The sequence below is a fragment of the Ambystoma mexicanum genome, chromosome 5q, assembly GCF_040938575.1.
Source record: "Ambystoma mexicanum isolate Mex_15411 chromosome 5q, UKY_AmexF1_1, whole genome shotgun sequence".
Lineage (NCBI taxonomy): Eukaryota > Metazoa > Chordata > Amphibia > Caudata > Ambystomatidae > Ambystoma > Ambystoma mexicanum.
Genome location: NC_090933.1, coordinates 67,676,037 through 67,694,443, shown reverse-complemented (window position 1 = coordinate 67,694,443; position 18,407 = coordinate 67,676,037). Strand labels below are relative to the sequence as shown.

Sequence of the window (18,407 nt, the reverse complement as noted above, 5' to 3'; positions counted from 1 at the left end):
CTGGAGCCATTGGCCACCCGCCTGAGACAGCAATACGAGGAGATAGGTATTCACACTGCGGGTGGCATGCACCTGGTTTCTTTATATGCGGACGACATACTGTTATATTTACGCTACCCAGAAGAGAACATGAAATATATTCTAGACATGATGGAGCAATTTGCCGTTCTCTCTGGCATAGCGGTTAACCCCAAAAAGTCTAGCGTGTTCCCTCTGGGGAGATACAAGCTTGTCTTGCCCGGGAGTCTGCCAGTGTTGCCGATACCCTGGCACACAAAGTCGATCCGATATCTCGGAATTGACATATACCATACGGCAGAAGAAGAACATGCACGCAACACGGTTAAAGCAGTAGAAGGAATTAAGAACAGCATGGGATTCTGGTCCAGGTTACCCCTGGCTATGGTGGGGAGGGCTGCTCTGCTAAAAATGGTAGTTTTGCCCAGACTGTTGCATTTCTTTGTTAACATCCCGCATGGGATCCCGAGGCGCTTTTTCGCTAGCCTCCAGAGCCTGTGTAGGGGCTTCATCTGGGGCAACTCCAGGAACAGGGTGGCCCTCTGGAAACTACAGAACTCGTGTGATAGGGGAGGTATCAACCTGCCAAATTTTGAGCTATACTATCTGGCAGGGCAGCTGCAGTATGTAACAAGATGGCTGTCTGACGAGGAGACGGCAGAAACCAGGCTGCTGTGCAGGGAACGGCTCCCCTTCTTCCTCAAAGAAGTGGTGTGGCTGTCCAAGTCGAGGGTCCGCGGGATGGCGGGCTGCTGGTACTGGGATGGGAGATATGGCACAGAACGTGGCAGATTGCGGGACACCCGGTTCCGTACTCTATGCAGGTGCCGCTTGCAGCACTATGTGGAGAGGATCCCCAGCTGATACAAGGGGTCCGCAAGTACTGGGAACCAGTGGGCCTGGCCACCCTGGGAGACATATGGCTGGAAGGTGAGGCATTAGAGTTCCCGAACCTGATCGAAGATACTGGGGTGCATAAAGGGCAGTACATAACTTACACCAGAATTGTCAAGAGAGTACGAGCGAAGTGGCCAACAGAGGTGCTCACCGGACAACCGGATGCCACCATGGAGGCTATATATGATATTTCAGAGGGTGGGCATGAGATTTCCCGCATATACGAGCTGTTGGGGTCCAAGGTGGGGAAGGACTTGACCCAACTGAGACAACTTTGGGAGGATGAGGTGGGAGAGCCTATGTCGGATGGGCTCTGGAAAAGAGCCCAAAGATATCATAAAGTGTCCCGGAACGCAAGGCTCCAGAAGATCCAACTATATGTCACACATAGAGCATATCTCACCCACAGTAAGATCGCTGGGTTTGGTGGCCATACGACTCAGAAATGCCCTAGGTGCGGTGTGGAGGAGGCTGGGCTACTCCACATGTTTTGGGCCTGTCCTGAGGTGGGGCGGTTTTGGCAAGAAGTGAAGACACGCTTAGCAGGAACCGGTATTACACTGGAGGTGGAGTCGGCCTGGGCATGCATGCTGAGGGGATTCCCTAGGCCACGTAACTTAAGGCACATAACCAAAATGAAAGATCTAGCATATGTCCTGGCCAAACGAAGGATAGCAATGTGCTGGAAGGCAGCCCAGAGGCCGAGGATGGAGTTGTGGTGGGCTGACCTCTTAAAATGGGCAGAGGCAGAAACGGCTGTTTGGTGGGGCACGGTTTGTAGGGGAGGGGAGGAGGAGGTAGGACTCCTAATTGAATGGAGGCAGCTGGTGGCTACCATGAGTGGCCCCCATAGTCTGATCAGAGCGATGATGAAACGGATAAAGAGACGACGATAAACCCGCCTGAAAAATCACAGGATGATGACATGGACATATTGGCTCAGGTTAGGGGGGAGGGAGGGAATGGGACTGGACAATGCTGATTGTAACACTCTGACGCTGAATCTGATGATGGAAGTTCCAAGAATTGTAATGTTTAATGTGTTATATAAAATAAAAATTGTTTTTAAAAATTTTTTTAAAAAACTCTGTGCGGCTCCCGCCGGCTTCTCTGGGATCATTTGCATTACCGCACTGGACGCCGCAAGGGCGCCCGTCCCTGCCACTCTGGGTTCGGGGATCTGAACCAGACTTCCTATCGATCGGCTGAGGGCAATGGAGGCCATAGCCCATCCCTTCCGAACGGAGCTCGCCCATCTCTTAGGACTGACTGACCCATGTTCAACTTCTGTTCACATGGAACCCTTCTCCACTTCATCCTTCAAAGTTCTCGTTTTAATATTTGCTACTACAACCAAGATCTGCACCTGCGGCGGCTCCACGCGGGCCCTCGCCCTGGGCTTCTGCACGTACTGCAGCAGCCCTTCTACTCGCCCGACTTAGCCCCCGCAGCTCTCAACGCTGGCCTGGTATGGGCCGGATGCTCCAGGGCCATCCATTTTCAGGGCTAGTTGATTCGACAGGTGAGTTGTTACACACTCCTTAGCGGATTCCGACTACCATGGCCACCATCCTGCTGTCTATATCAACCAACACCGTTTCTGGGGACTCATGAGCATCTGCATCTTGCGCCTTAACCCCGGGTGCGGTTCATCCCGCAGCGCCTGTTCTGCTTACCAAAAGTTGCCCACTGAGCACTTTCATACAATACCCGGCTCCACGCTAGCAAGCCGGGCTTCATACCAATTTAAAGTTAGAGAGCAGGTTGAGATAATTTTGGCCCCAAGACCTCTAAGCATTCGCTTTGCTAGATAAAACTGGGGTTTCCGTGCGCCAGCTATCCTGAGTGAAACTTCGGAGAGAACCAGCTACTATATCATTCGATTAGTCTTTTGCCCCTATACCCAGGTCGGATGACCGATTTACACATCAGGACCGCTACGGACCTCCACCAGGCCGAGTTCGTCATCTTTCGGGTCCTATCACACACGCTCATGCATCATCTCTCTGACAGAGCGGGCGAGACGGGTCGGTGGAGGGCCCACTGCGACAGGATGCCACTGCAATCGCCGGGCACCGGCCCTCAACATCATTACATCACAGGGTTTCATTCATCCCTCTGACTCGGGCAGGCGTTATATTCTTAGTCAGTGCTTGCAGACAGGTCGGGTGGTTAACCGACATCACCTCAGACCCCTGGCGCCCTTTGTGTGCCTCCCCGCCCGGCAGCACAACGTGGTTGGGGCGTATTGAGGGCAGTCCACCACAGTCACATCGGGAGCCCCGTCTCCTGTGGCCACTCTAGCAACCCCCAAGAGGGGCCAGGACAGTTGCCGGATAAGGGCCCGGTGGTGGTCTATCTCCCTCAGCCCCGTGGATACAGCAAAACTGCTGTCAGGGGGCTGTAACACTCTCTGCTGGAGCAGAGAGCCACCTGCTCCCTGGGGCCTTCCCAGCCGGTCATGTTGCACCGATACAGAGGAAATGCGCCCTGCTGGGGCTGGATGTGCCCAGGCCGCAGACCTGCAAGGGCCTCCACCGTTCCAGGTGACCAACCTGCCTGCCGTGTTGAATCCTGTGGGTGGACTGCACAGACCCCACCAGTTTACCGCTCAACGGTTTCACACCCTCTTGAACTCTCTTCAACTTTCCCTTACGTTACTTGAAGGCCACCAGTCTCGTGCCCGTATTTAGCCTTAGAGTTTACCACACGCTTTGGGCTGCATTCCCCAGCAACCTGACTCCAAGAAGACCTGATCGCGGTGTGCAAGAGGCCGCTATCGGCCTAACACCATCCGCATGGGGAGACTCGATCAGAAGGACTGGCGCCCTCTGAGCGATGCCGGGGAGTCGGTCTTCTGTACGCCACATTTCCCACGCCTGCTGCTGAATGGGGATTCGGCTCTGGGCTCTTCCCTTTTCACTGGCCTTTACTGAGGGAATCTTGGTTAGTTCCTTTTCCTCTGCTTAGTAATCTGCTTAAATTCAGCAGGTCACCACGCCTGATCTGAGGCCGTGGTCGGGGAGCACAAAGCTCAGGGCAGCTGGTCTCGGGCCCGTACGGGGGGTTGCCCCAGCCCTTGGCGCACGCGAGTGTATTCTGTCCCAATCTGTGACCGAAGCCCACATGGTCACGAGGTCTGCGCTCCATGGTCATCCTGCGCCGGCAGCCGTGGGACACCAAAGACAGCCACACACACAGCACGGCCAGGTGCCCCGAGGTGGGGTGAAGGTGCGCCAGGCTTTTTTAAAGCCTGCTACCCCGCCACCACATCCAGGGCGCGTCGGCCTCCTGGCCCTCCCAAAACCAGCATGAGGTGGGGAAACTGGGGAAGCCAGGACGCGTCGGCAATGAGCTTGCGCGCCAGATCCAAGGATCCAGCGACGGTGCTCATCGGGGTCTGACCTTAGGGGGATGAATGGAATGGGGTCCCTGCGACAGCCCCAGCCACGACCCTGGGAGTGAACCCCGTGGCGATTCATGTACAAGCGACCCTCAGACAGGCATAGTCCCGGGAAAAACCCAGGGCCACATGGTGTGTTCGACTTGTTGATCAATGTGTCCTGCAATTCACACTAATTCTCGCAGCTAGCTGCGTTCTTCATCGATGCACGAGTCGAGTGATCCACCGCCAAGAGCCACAGGCAACTTTTTTTGTCCTAGACGTCGGCCTGACCCTGCCGGTGCAGGAGAGGTTGGGGGAGGCAGCGCTGGCTGTGGCAGGACAGCCCAGCTCCCTGTCTAGCTCGGCCGAAACCATTGTGGTTTTAAAAAAATAATAATAATCCAGGTGCTCAGCCTGACCGCCAGCTGCAGCAGCACAGCGCTTCCCAGGGGGATGGAGGTAGGCCGCTCCGCCACCTGCCCACACGGCCCGATCCACTCATCCTTCCCCGACCCCTTCCCTTTTGGGAGGGGGGGGGCTGGGAGATGGACAACGAGGCAGGCCAGAGACAGCACAGACAGAGGGTCGGGTGGGACCACTAGAGTCTTCAAACCCCAGCCCGGCTGCATAGGGCCCAGCTCCAGGTACCTGGGCAAGAGGGAAGGTCACCCACTGTGCCAGCGGGCCTGGCCATTGCTCACACACAGATGTGGGCAGCTGGAACCTTGGCGCCCACCGACAAGTGAGCCAGCTGCACCATGGCTCAGGGCTCATGCCTGGCATGCCGGGCGCCTGTCTGCCTGGGGAGGCACCCCTCGAGAGCAGTCAGGTTTCCCTCGGCTCCCGGCTGCCCCCACTCGTGGCTTTCCTGGTGACCGGGGTGTGCCCACCAATGCCCAGCCGCTGGCAGGTCAGAGAGAGGAGTGTGCGCCCCCGGCCAGCGCAGATGCGGGCTTAGTGAGAAGAGGGGGCTGGTTAACCATGCGCACCGGACCGCTCTGCGAGAGGTGCCCCGGGCTGTGGGTGTGCACGTCTGGGATGCAACCGAGGTCGGGCCCACGGCTCTCCCTCCCGCTGCTCCGCTGTTAACGATCCTTTATGCCCCCACCCACAAGCAGAAACCATTCACACTCAAACGCCCCATTTCTCCTTCCAAAAACGTTCCAGATTCAAATGCCACCTCCCTCCTGACCTACATGCCACCATCCCTCCATCCGAACCCACACAAAGACACCAACATCCGTCCCTCCATACCTACACCAAGATGCTCCACCCCTCAGAGCCACACCCATATGCTTCATCTCTACCTCCACACTCAGATGGCGCCATTCGCCCTCTCTCTATACCCACACCCGATTACCCCATCCCTTCGACACACACATGCTCCCACCACTCCAATAAACCAACATCCTTCTCTCCAGACAAACATACCCCATATCCCTCTATTCACACCCAGATGCCCCCTTCCTTCCCACCAGAGCGCTCCAGCCCTGAACCACATGCTCCAACATTCCCTGACATGCCCCCATTATATGCCCTGTCCCTCCATTCCAGATCAACAATGCCCCCCCCGATCCAGACGCCACGATGCCCAATCCCTTCCTCAAGACCCATACCATGATGGCCCATGCTCCCTCCACACAGAAAGATGCCCCTATCCGTCCTCCGACCAATGAGCCCCAATCCTTCCCTCCAGACCCACACCAATGTGCCCCATCCCTCCCTCCAGATGCACACCAATGTGTCCTATGCCTCCCTTCATACCCACAGCAATGTCCCCATCCCTCCCTACAGACCCACACCCATGTGCACCATCCCTTCCTCTCAGAAACACACCAAGATGACCCATCCCTCCTTCTAGACCAATACCATAATGGCCCATCCTCCCTCCACATAGCAAGATGCCCCTTCCCCTTGCATCAGATGCCCATGTGCCGATCCTGAATCACATGCAGATAGCCCCAGCCAACCCCCTCTAAAACCACCCATCCTAGTATGCCCCCACCCGCCCAGACCCACACCAATGTGCCCCGTCCCCTCCTGCCAGACCCACAAAAATATGCGGTCATCCCTCCCCAGACCAATGTCCCCATCCCTCCCATCAAACCCACACCAATGTGCCCCCAACACCTCCCTACAGAGCCACACCAAGATGCCCAGTCCAACTTCCCAACCCACACCTAGATGACCCATGTCACCCTCCAGACCCACTGTGCCCCATCTCTCCCTCCAGAAAAACGCCCATGTGCCCCATCCACCTCCCTCCAGAGCCACACCAATGTGCCCCACCACCTCCCTCCAGAGCCACACCAATGGGCCCCCACCACCTCCCTACAGAGCCACACCAATGGGCCCCCACCACCTCCCTCCAGAGCCACACCAATGGGCTCCCACCACCTCCCTCCAGAGCCACACCAAGATGCCCGTACCACTTCCCAACCCACACCTAGATGACCCATGCCACCCTCCAGACCCACTATGCCCCATCTCTCCCTCCAGAAACACACGCATGTGCACCATCCCTCCGCCCAGATCCACGCCAATGTGCCCCCACCACCTCCCCCCAGAGCCACACCAAGATGCCCCATCCAACTTCGCAACCCACACCTAGATGACCCATGCCACCCTCCAAACCCGCTGTGCCCCATCTCTCCCTCCAGAAACACACCCATGTGCCCCCACCACCTCCCCCCAGAGCCACACCGAGATGCCCCATCCAACTTCGTAACCCACCAGACCCACTGTTCCCCATCTCTCCCTCCAGAAACATACCCATGTGCACAATCCTTCCGCCAAGATCCACACCAATGTGCCCCACCACCTCCCTCCAGAGCCACACCAATGTGCCCCCACCACCTCCCTCCAGAGCCACACCAAGATGCCCCATCCAACTTCGCAACCCACACCTAGATGACCCATGCTACCCACCAGACCCGCTGTTCCCCATCTCTCCCTCCAGAAACATACCCATGTGCACAATCCTTCCGCCAAGATCCACACCAATATGCCACACCGCCTCCCTCCAGAGCCACACCAATGTGCCCACACCACCTCCCTCCAGAGCCACACCAAAATGCCCTGTTCCACTTCCCAAACCACACCTAGATGACCCATGCCACACTCCAAACACACTGTGCCCCATCCCTCCCTCCAGAAACACACCGAGTGTGCACCCATCCCTCCACCCAGATCCACACAAATGTGCCCCCACCACCTCCCTCCAGAGCCACACCAAGATGCCCCGTCCAACTTCCCAACCCACACCTAGATGACCCATGCCAGCCTCCAGACCCACTGTGCCCCATCTCTCCCTCCAGAAACACAGCCATGTGCCCCACCACCTCCCTCCAGAGCCACACCAATGTGCCCCACCGCCTCCCTCCATAGCCACACCAAGATGCCCCACCCAACTTCCTAACCCACACCTAGATGACCCATGCTACCCACCAGACCCACTGTGCCCCATCTCTCCCTCCAGAAACACACCCATGTGCACCATCCCTCCGCCAAGATCCACACCAATGTGCCCCACCACCTCCCTCCAGAGCCACACCAAAATGCCCCTTCCCAACCCATACCTAGATGACCCATGCCACCCTCCAGACACACTGTGCCCCATCTCTCCCTTCAGAAACACACCCATTGGCACCATCCCTCCACCCAGATCCACACCAATGTGCCCCCACCAGCTCCCTCCAGAGCCACACCAAGATGTCCCGTCCAACTTCCTAACCCACACCAAGATGACCCATGCTACCCACCAGACCCACTGTGCCCCATCTCTCCCTCCAGAAATACACCCATGTGCACCACCCCTCCGCCAAGATCCACACCAATGTGCCCCCCACCACCTCCCTCCAGAGCCGCACCAAGATGTCCCATCCAACTTCCTAACCCACACCAAGATGACCCATGCCACCCTCCAGACACACTGTGCCCCATCTCTCCCTTCAGAAACACACCCATGTGCACCATCCCTCCACCCAGATCCACACCAATGTGCCCCACCACCTCCCTCCAGAGCCGCACCAAGATGTCCCGTCCAACTTCCTAACCCACACCAAGATGACCCATGCTACCCTCCAGACCCACTGTGCCCCATCTCTCCCTCCAGAAACACACCCATGTCCTCCATCCCTCCCCAGACCCACACCAATGTACCCCAACCCATACCACTGTCCCTATCCCTCACCCAGACCCACACCACTATGTCCTATCCATCCCACCAGACCTACACCAGCATGCCCCTATCCAACCATTCAGACCCCAGCAAGATGCCCAATCCCTCCCTCTAGTCCAATACCATAATGCCTGATCCTTCTTCCAAATAGCAAGATGCCCCTTCCCCCTTGCAACAGATGCCTGTGTGCCATCCCGAATCACACGCAGATAGCCCCAGCCAACCCTCTAAAACCACCCATCCTAATAATCACACCCCCATAAAACATTAAATCACTATTAACCCCCGGTTGATCAGTTAAACACAAGCATACACTGTCTCCCTATTCCTTTTCTTAGCCCTCCATACCTTTCATGTTGAATAGCTGAGCATGATTTTTAAAGTAAATGTAATTTCCTGCTCCCCCGTCTAAATCGGGTGTCTTGCAGGAACGTTCACGGTATCCGGAAGAAAATTCCAATTGTATTTACAGCCAAAAGCACACGAGTTGCTGCTGTTCCTGCAGCCTGGCAGCCAGAGCCTTGCCGCTCAGGACGCTCCAGGGCCTCCTAGATATGTTCCCGGTGTTGAAATGCCAACCCCAAACGCTGCAAGCAAAAAGCTGGCAGGGTCCGTTTGCACTTGCACCGGCGGCAGCCAGAGCCTTCAAAATTCCCGCTCAGCCTCAGCCCGCTTACTGAACGTGCTCCGGCCTCCGGAACCGCTTCTCTGCTCCGGAAAGCACACGGATGACATCAGAGGTCACGTGACAACGAGGGGGCGGGCCGTTGCTATGGTCCTTTTCTCGGATGGGAACTAGTCGCTACAATGCGAATACTGCTGCTGTGGGATTTAACAGCAAAGGTGGGCGTGGTTTACCACGTAGGACAACGTTATTGACGTCCTGGCCCTGTCAGCTGACGAACGCGTGTGCGTCCCAGTTTCCATGGCAACTTATAACGGTGCCACAGATTCCACCGTCCTGTGGAGTTCCAAGCATGAGGATTACGTGACGACTGCATCGCATGAGACGGCCGTGGTGTAACAACTACCAACAAAGGCAGTGGCTCCGAGTGCAGGGCTTTAAACAATCAGGAATCCATTATGGCTACTGTACCAAGGGCCACCTTAGGGTAGAAAATTGCTAAACAAAAATGGCAAAATGTTAAATTAAAAACACTGCCAGCAGCCTGCATGAACACGTGTCTGGTTAAGAAGACTGGGTAAGCAACACATCAGCCCCGAGAAGGCACAGATGGAACTTGAAATGCACAATGAAGAAAAAAAAGAGGTACCCACATCATAGTCACACATCGCCTCATACAGTAATAATTGTATCCCTGCAGACAGCACCTAGCACACAATAGTTGGAAGCCGTGGATGCATCCTGACCCAACACGCACCAGACACCAGCGCAGCAATCAATCGTACATCAACTTCCATGGGCACTGTGACCAAGACCCCTGTGAATACATCTTGGGGGGGTGGGGGGGAATCAAAGGGTCAAGGTTCCACTCCAAGCTAGAAAATGGGCTTGAAGGAGGTACATGGGGATCCCCTGGTCATCATCAAGGCCACTCCATATAGCAGGTGACAGTCATAGTAGGTCAATTGGGGACAGGATCCACCTTAAGGCAAGAAGGCATTCTACCTGGACAGCAGAGACCCCCCCCACCACACCAGGATCGGAAAAAAAGCCAAAACATTCATCCATCCACCCACTCACCAACCAGCAAACATTCATCCACCCACCCACCAACCAACGAGCAAACATTCACCCAGCCACCAACCAACCAACCAGCAAACATTCATCCACCCACCCACCAACCAACCAGCAAACATTCATCCACCCACCCACCCACCAACCAACCAGCAAACATTCATCCACCCACCCACCAACCAGCAAACATTCATCCACCCACCCACCAACCAGCAAACATTCATCCACCCACACACCAACCAACCAGCAAACATTCACCCACCCACCAACCAACCAGCAAATATCCACCCACCCACCAACCAGCAAACATCCACCCACCCATCCAGCAAACATCCACCCACCCACCCACCCACCCACCCATCCATCCACCCACCCACCCACCCATCCATCCATCCATCCATCCATCCATCCATCCATCCATCCATCCATCCATCCAATACATAGAGCCCCTTTTGAGGTAAGGCCTCCACCATCAGGCAGCTGTGAAGGGTTAGGCTTATGGAGTTTACGCCAGGAGCAGGGTTAGGGCATAACAACCTTAAATCTGATGTCCAAGAAGAGGAACTAGTCGGCCCAAAGGCTAGCTTCTGAATTGGAAACCATCATCAGTGGTAGATACCTCTAGTTGTCAACTCCACCAGCAACCTGAAGACACACCAGAGACCCATTAACCCAGAGAGAGGCTGGAAGGCAGCATCAGGACATGGCAGGTAGGTATATCCAGGCTGTGCATCATCCCAGGTGGTGAAGTGCGACAGCCAAAGGGCATCCCATTAAACCAACCTGAATACACTTTTACCAGAATGTCTGGAAGGCAGGAACAGAGCACTAAAAAAGAAGACAGCTGTTATATATGCGAAGGTAAAATTGTTTTATGTAAATAGCTATTTAGTTATTCATTAGAATTTGCTGATACCAGGTTCTGGATTGTTGATCAAAGTTCCGGGACTAACCTGATCTGCTGGTGATGGACAATGTTTAGTTTCAAAGAGAGACGGTTGGAGAAAAAGGAGTCTGGGTCTGCTAACGCTGTATCTTGTGATGCTCAATGAATCCTGAATAAAAAGGAGAGTTCTCATACGTTGACGCAGCATCTTCATTTATAATGACAGCCTCAGTCAGTCTGCATAGGTATTTGGAGAAGCAATGGGAGACTGGAGACAAATGTAGGTTGGGAGAAGGCTGGAAGGAAGAGAATACAGGAGGAGGGTGCCGAGATTGCAACGGTAGACGAGGTTAAAGATCAGGAGGTGATTGGGGACTTTAAGGAGCAGGTTGGTGTGACTGGGTTGATGTGATGAGGAGGTGGTTTAGATCTGGTGAGTAGTCTCTTCTGTGGAAAAAGTTAAATGAGCGCGGGTGTCCGGCTGCTTTGTTGGCTATCCTGGAGGCCTTGCACACAGACACAAAGATTACGGCCAGGTTGGACGCTTTCGGCAGTTACTCACCCTGGATTCAAACTAATAGGGCTCTAAGGCAGGGGTGTGTATTGGCCCGGTTCCTTTTTTGTTTCTATTCATTGGGGCTGGGAGGCACCTACGAACATTCAATACCTTCCCCCCCAGACTGGGCTGCCTGGTAATTCAATACCTGCTGTATGCAGATGATATCGTTTTATGCGATTTAACAGCCATCGGTTTACAGAGAGCACTAACAGCAGTAGAGGGTTGTCTGGGGAGTCTGGATTTAGCACAAAACTCAACAAAATCGAAGGTGCTTGTCCTAAAAGGGGGGGAAAACAAGTTGTAAAATGTTACCCTGGCATCTGGCAAATGGTAAGCTGGAAGTAGTGAACAAGTTTGTTTATCTAGGCATTGCAGTATATGATAAGGATACAGAGCCAGAGCCGCAAGAAGATCTGAAGGCTAAATTCTTAGGAGCACTTGTGAAGCTCTGAGTCTTCGATGGCAAATTTGGGAGATATTCAGTTTTACCAGTACTCAAATTGTACAAACAACAATTAGTTCCAAAATCAATCTATGGTGCTCAAACTAGGAGTCAGTTCATAGATTGGTGAATATTGGAGGGAGCTCTGTGGAGAGGTCTTTTGGAATTGCCACAGTCGGTACCCCTTGTAGGGATTTTGTATGAGCTGGGACAGCTCCCTATACAGACTATGGTGGATTGGGGGAAACTACAGCTTTTTATAAATATATTGAATCCTCCCACAGCCTCGGTTCTTACAAACTGGGCTCTGAGTTGTGAATCAATGCTTCAATCTGCAGACATCTTGGTGGAAGAACTGGGCCTTACACCAAAAGCAGCCAAGTTTAGATGGTGTAGACATGTCTGGACAAATGTGAGATAAAGTATTATGGGCTACAAATGCTTTGGTGATTAGTTTGTGTGGACTTGTAAAAGCTTCAACGCATTAGCTCCTTATTTGGAAAAACACCCTTCGAGATGCTTTAGGTCTCATCTATTAAGAGTTAGGCTGAAGTTGGTCCTAACCAATAAAATATTGGGCCGACGTCTTAACATTCCAGGAGCTGAGAGACTTTGCCGTCATTCTAAGACTGAGATCGAGACTCTAAAGCAACTATGCGTCGGGTGCCCCAAATTGGAAATTTTGAGAACCCAGTACCTACTGGGGACAGGGTATTCCTCTGAAGAAGAGTTGTGGAGGAGGATTTTAAATTGTAATGAATTAAGTTTGAGCATCCATGTTTTAGAATTTTTAAAGAACGCTGCAATACTTTTAAATTGTACGTTTTTGCAATATTATTCTTGAGGCCGCACCGTAATGTTATGAGAATTTGGTACTGTATTTGACTTGTTAGATTAAATTATTTGTAATTTGTTGTATGTTTGTTTTAAATACTGTGTTAAAAGTACATTTGTACTGTGGGACAATAAAATAAATCAAATTTAAAAAAAGATCAGGAGGTGGTTGGGGACCTTAAGGAGGAGGTTGGTGTGACGAGGTTGATGTGATGAGGAGGTGGTTATCAAGGTGAATTGGCAAAAGAGGTAAAGGATTGAAAGAAGCAACCTTTGAAGGACAAGGAATTGGATGAGGAAGCAGGCTGTTGGCAGCCAAACTCAAGGATTTCGCTTTGGCCCAAGGAGCTTTAAACTGCCCTAATGACTTATCGCCCTTGGATTTAAACAAGTTATCACTTTCAGAAGGCATGTCAAGTAATTTAGACTTCAGGTCCAATGTCCACCAAAACATCCATAGCAAAGATTGGCTACAGACCATGGTCCCTGTGCATATGGATGTGGCGACACAATCAGCTGTATCTAGGCATGATTGTAAAACCTGTCATGTAGTTTTTTTTATGAAGATTTCCGAGAACCACTACTGCTGCAGGATTCTGGGAAGCCAACCATAGTGGACCTGCAAGGGTTGCAAACATTCTAATCAAATTCTCACCGGTATAATGATGGAGCAGTAAGGCTTAGACTAATGAGACCGGTGTAAAGTGCCATCAAATTCCTCAATGGTTCCCAAGCAATAGGGAAATGTCCAAAATATGTATTTATTCAGCAGAGAGGGACATTAGACTCATACAAGTGGAGTTCATGGAACAAGGGGGAAATCTATACGGTGTGCGAGGAAAACCTGAATGTTATAATTGTCTCACCAGACTTGATTCCCACATCAGGCTCACAGTGAAGAAGGGTCTTTGGATAATGGAAGGGTGGTGTTAAGGCAATACTTGCCAGACAGGTGGAAGGCAGGACACTCTAGTGGGAGGATTAATTCCTGATGTTGTGTGTTAGGATATTATGTGGTACGTAGCTGTGGAAGAGGTCATTTGACTGGACAAGTGTGCGAGAGGCCTGTTGCTGGGGACAGATGGCTGGGTTGGGGAGGGGGATAATACTGCTGCTGGTTGGGGGTCTTTATGATTTGTTTAGTTATTCTTCTCTGTGTTGTGCATTCGACTGCTTATGAAACTGGTGACACCAATTTTTTTTCTTAAGCTGAAAGTCAATAAATTAAAAGTTACTCACCGTAGTGACTAACGTACTCCTAGTCCATTGTATCCTTTCCGCCATACTGTATGGGCGTCCCTCGCTAGGGACGGGAGACAGAACCTTTTTCAACAGGAAAATCTTCTTCCCCTTTAAATTTAGAGGCACGCGGCCCTGGGAGAAGGCGCTCCCCTGACTCCACCCACCGGCACCACTCCTCGTTAGGCAGAAACCTGTGCAGTTCCCTCTGGGACCACTGCAAAAGATTTAGGACTACAGGTGTTTGGCAGTAAACCCACTTGGTAGCAGCCCGTAGCACAAAGATTCACTTGGTAGCTGTGGCTGAGCAGTCAGACTTCCCTCAAGAAGAGTTAGGCAGTATACAGAGTATTCACAATAGGTCAAGAGCACACAATAGAACAAGTAAACACTGACCAGGGCTTGGTGTAAAAGAGATATAATTATTTATTTAAAACCACATCTAGAAAAACACACAGGCACTAATAATAAGCAATTCAAAAACACGGTCATTAAAAGATATACACTCCCTTAAAAGAATATTAGACAAGTCTTAAGTAAAGCCCCACTTATTTTCAGACAGCTTTGAGCGCTAAACGTAGATGACACTCTAATAGTTCATTTTAAAAAGGGAGAGAAAAGCAGAGAACAAATTGAAACAGATCCCAACACCTTTTCAAGAACACAACAAGGGAGGAAAGCAAAGTAAAACCGTGAAGTTAGAGTTCAAGAGGCCGGATCCACTTTCAGAGGATCCAAACTTAATGTGTCCAAGGTCACACGGTTGCAGTGCACAAAGGTCATGTAAAGGTTCAAAAAGGAGTTGGACCACAGAAAGGGACCAGTTAGGGGGTCAAGGCGGCCAGCCCAGTCCAGAAGGTTAAGGAATTATTATTACCTTGTAGCAATCTTTAGAAAGGGAGGCCTGGCGGAAACGGTACCTTAAAATGGTGAGAACGCTCCAGCGGGGGCAGTAGTTCCTGGCAGCGGGTGCAAGTCGGTACTTCGTCCGGGGGAAGAGAGGATCTCGTCGTGGAGGAAGACAGGAGTCCGTTGCACTGCCAGGGAAGAAACCAGCCGCGGAGCTTCTCAGGTACAAGGAGCAGTCCGGTGATTCGCGGTTCAGGGGTGAGTGGCTATCCGGCTGCCGGGGTGCTTGGCACGGGCAGTTCGACCACAAACCGGCCCGAGGTGCGAAGAAAGAAAGGAAAACTGGTTGTGCCCACCAGTCAGGGGAAGAAGCCTCTCCAGCCGGGAGATCTTCTCTGTCGTCGGGAAGTGGTGAGTCGGTTCTGCAGGGCTCCACCGGTGGTGTCGTCGTGGTAGGTCAGCTCAGCTTCTCCCTCGTCGGAATCTCAGGTCCTGTGGCGACTTCTGAAGTTCCAGTCCCCAAAGCCCTGCTTTTATGCAGAAAACACCCATTCACTCAGCCTAGCTGTCAATCAAACATGCTAAGTGGTGAGCCGGCCGGCTCACCACTTGGGCCAATCACACAAGAGTGCGACCTGAGTTACCAAGGTAACTCGGTCCAGGGTGCCTAAACCCCCCTCCCACACCTCCTGTGGTACCCAGACAGAGTGGCACCACTTTTGGAGGCTTCCGTGGAGAAGCCCGCCAAAAAAGTGGAACAAAGGGCTCGACTTGGGTTGGAGTAACAGAAGAGAACACAAACGCCATTTTAGAATCGAGTCTTGGCAAAAAATCCCAACCGGAGAATTAATATTAACCAGCGGTATGTTCGAGGCTATGAGAATTAAATAATTAAAGTTGGTAGCCTCGAACAATGGGAAAATCCCATAGGAAAATATTCGCGGTCGAATATAAAAAGTAGTTTCCACTGCCACCAGCCAAAACTCGATCAGGGGGGACGGAGACGTGCCCCCTCGAACAACAGACCCCGGGGCAATCGAATTGCCCCGACCAGTACATCCACAATATGATGGTTTGTACTGGTTTCTGTTCATAATTTGGGACTAGTAAAGCCAATGGTGACTTTACATGCCCTGGGAGACAGTAGTCCCAGGGTATGGAGTCTATGGTGGGGTGTCACTATGACACCCCTGTGTTACTGCACGGAGGGTGCTGTGTAACACACAGGAAAAACACATGAGACCCTATGGAGTAAAGGTCCCCATAGCCCATAAAACACATTAGCAGTCAAAGGAATACCATTAACCATGTCCAAGAGTGGGAGGAAAAGAGTCTCACCCTTGGCAGGAGGAAAAAAACAAACTCCAGAAATCCAGCAAAGCTGCTGGGGGACTCACTAGGTTAGGAAATTCAGCCTAATGAGAGAATTCTCCCTAACACTCCTCAGTCCCCATTGACGCATCGACAATATTACCATTGCCTAACGATACCAGTTTAACTAGGGAGAGGATAGTAGGACCTATGGAGGAAAGGGGACTATGGAGTAAGAGTATGTTAGTCACTATGGTGAGTAACTTAATTACTCCTACCTCCCGTCCCCTTTCCTGCATACTGTATGGGCGATTACAACTGAATGTAGCCCCAGTGTGGAGAGGTGACTCTCTAAGAAAACAAGTCCTTTAATACTGCCTGACTGAATGCCGTGTCTGACCTGGAGCCGGAATCCAAACAGTAGTGTTTGCAGAAGGGCGAAAGAGTGGCCCAAGTGGCAGCCCTGCTGACGACCTGCCACAGAACGTGCCTCAGGAATGCGACTGCCGTGGCCTTGGCTCTGATAGCATGGGCATGCATATTTGCCGGAAGTGGCTTGTGCTGCCCCTCATAGGCTTCCTTAATGGCTGTAACAATCCACCTGGCTATGGAGGCCTTAAAAGCCCGATATTCTGGCCTTGATCCACCAAAGGTGACAAAGAGCGTCCGATTTGCGGAAGCTCTTGGTTCCATCCAGGTAGAATTTTAGAGTGCGCCTAACATCTAAACAGTGCAGGACTCTCTGAGCATCGTCCTTAGGGTCTGCAAAAAAAGTGTGCTGCGCTATCTCATTTAGGTGGAACGAAGAGACTACTTTAGGTAAGAACGTGGGATGCGTTCCAAGGACCACCTTGTCCCTATGAAAAGTAGTTTAGGGCTCGGAAGCCACAAGCGCTTGGATCTCGCCGACTGGGCGTGCAGATATAAGAACCACCAGGAGAGCTGTCTTAATGGAGACCAGCCTGATGTCCACGGTCGACATTGGCTCAAAGGGTTTCTGAGCCAAGGCGCCCAACACTATGTTGAGGTACCACACGGGCGTGGGCTGCTTGATAGGCGGGTAGAGCCTGGTGAGGCCCGCGAAATCTCTTAACAACAGGGTTGGAGGAAGAGAAAACTTCCTCTTCCGAGTTTCGGTAGGTTACGATGGCGGGCAGATAGGTGCAGCAGGTGTCTATTTGGACCCCTGAGTGGGCGAGGTGTGCAGAGAAGGATAGCATGTCGCCCAGCGTGCAAGTAAGAGGATCGACCTCCTTAGACTCAGCCCAGTGACAAAACCTAGACCACTTGCTTTTGTACTGGCTCCTAGTAGCATCGCTCCTAGCACCCTGTGTGATGCCTAGGTTAGCCTGCGACAGATGCAGATGCTTCATTATGACCTGTTCAGGAACCACGCTGCGAGGGCTAATTCCTGGGGGGCGCGTGGATGACCCTGTCTCCCTGCTGCGATAGCAAATGGGCCGGGCCCAATGGCAGGTGAATCGGAGGCTGATCCGACAGGCTGAACAGCTCAGAGAACCATGGTTTCGCCAGCCACCAAGGGGCGATCAGAAAGATGCTGAAGTGTTGGGACTTCTTTATCTTGCAGATCACCCTTCGAACCAGGAGAGTGGGTGGAAATGCATATGCGTTCATTGTGTTCCACTGAACTGTAAGGGGTTGCACAGGGAGCCTAGGTCCGGTCCCTGCCAGGAGGCAAACTCAGGGCCATTTTGTAGTACCAGGTGGCGAAGAGATCCATCTGGGGCTGCCCGCATCTGTTGAAGATCCCCTGAAGGACCTGGTCGTCCAATTGCAATTCCTAATTGTCTACAGCTCATCTGCTGAGTCTGTCCGCCTCCAGGTTGGACTCCCCCGGGAGGTGGATTGCCCTCAAGTGAATATTGTTCTCCAGGGCCCACTCCCACATGCTGACGGTCAGGATGCATAGGGGAGGAGACCCTGCTTGTTGATGTAATACATGCTGGTGGAATTGTCAGTTTGAATGAGGATCACCTTGCCACTGATAAGCGGCAGGAAGACTGAGAGCGAGCCAGATCGCCTTGCGCTCTAGCCAATTGATATGGGCCTCCTGTTCCTGTAGAGACCAGACTCCATGGAACCTGTGG

General features: G+C 52.4%; 1 protein-coding gene and 1 non-coding gene across 2 annotated transcripts in view; both read right to left on the bottom strand.

Moving 5' to 3' along the window:
- Positions 1 to 18,407, bottom strand: part of NFX1 (nuclear transcription factor, X-box binding 1) — a 2,569,209-nt gene that overhangs the window by 561,365 nt on the left and 1,989,437 nt on the right. The gene's annotated exons all lie outside the window — the stretch shown is intronic.
- LOC138499333 (5.8S ribosomal RNA) lies at positions 4,405 to 4,555 on the bottom strand. The gene has a single exon (XR_011279346.1). It is a non-coding gene; the product is annotated as a 5.8S ribosomal RNA (ribosomal RNA).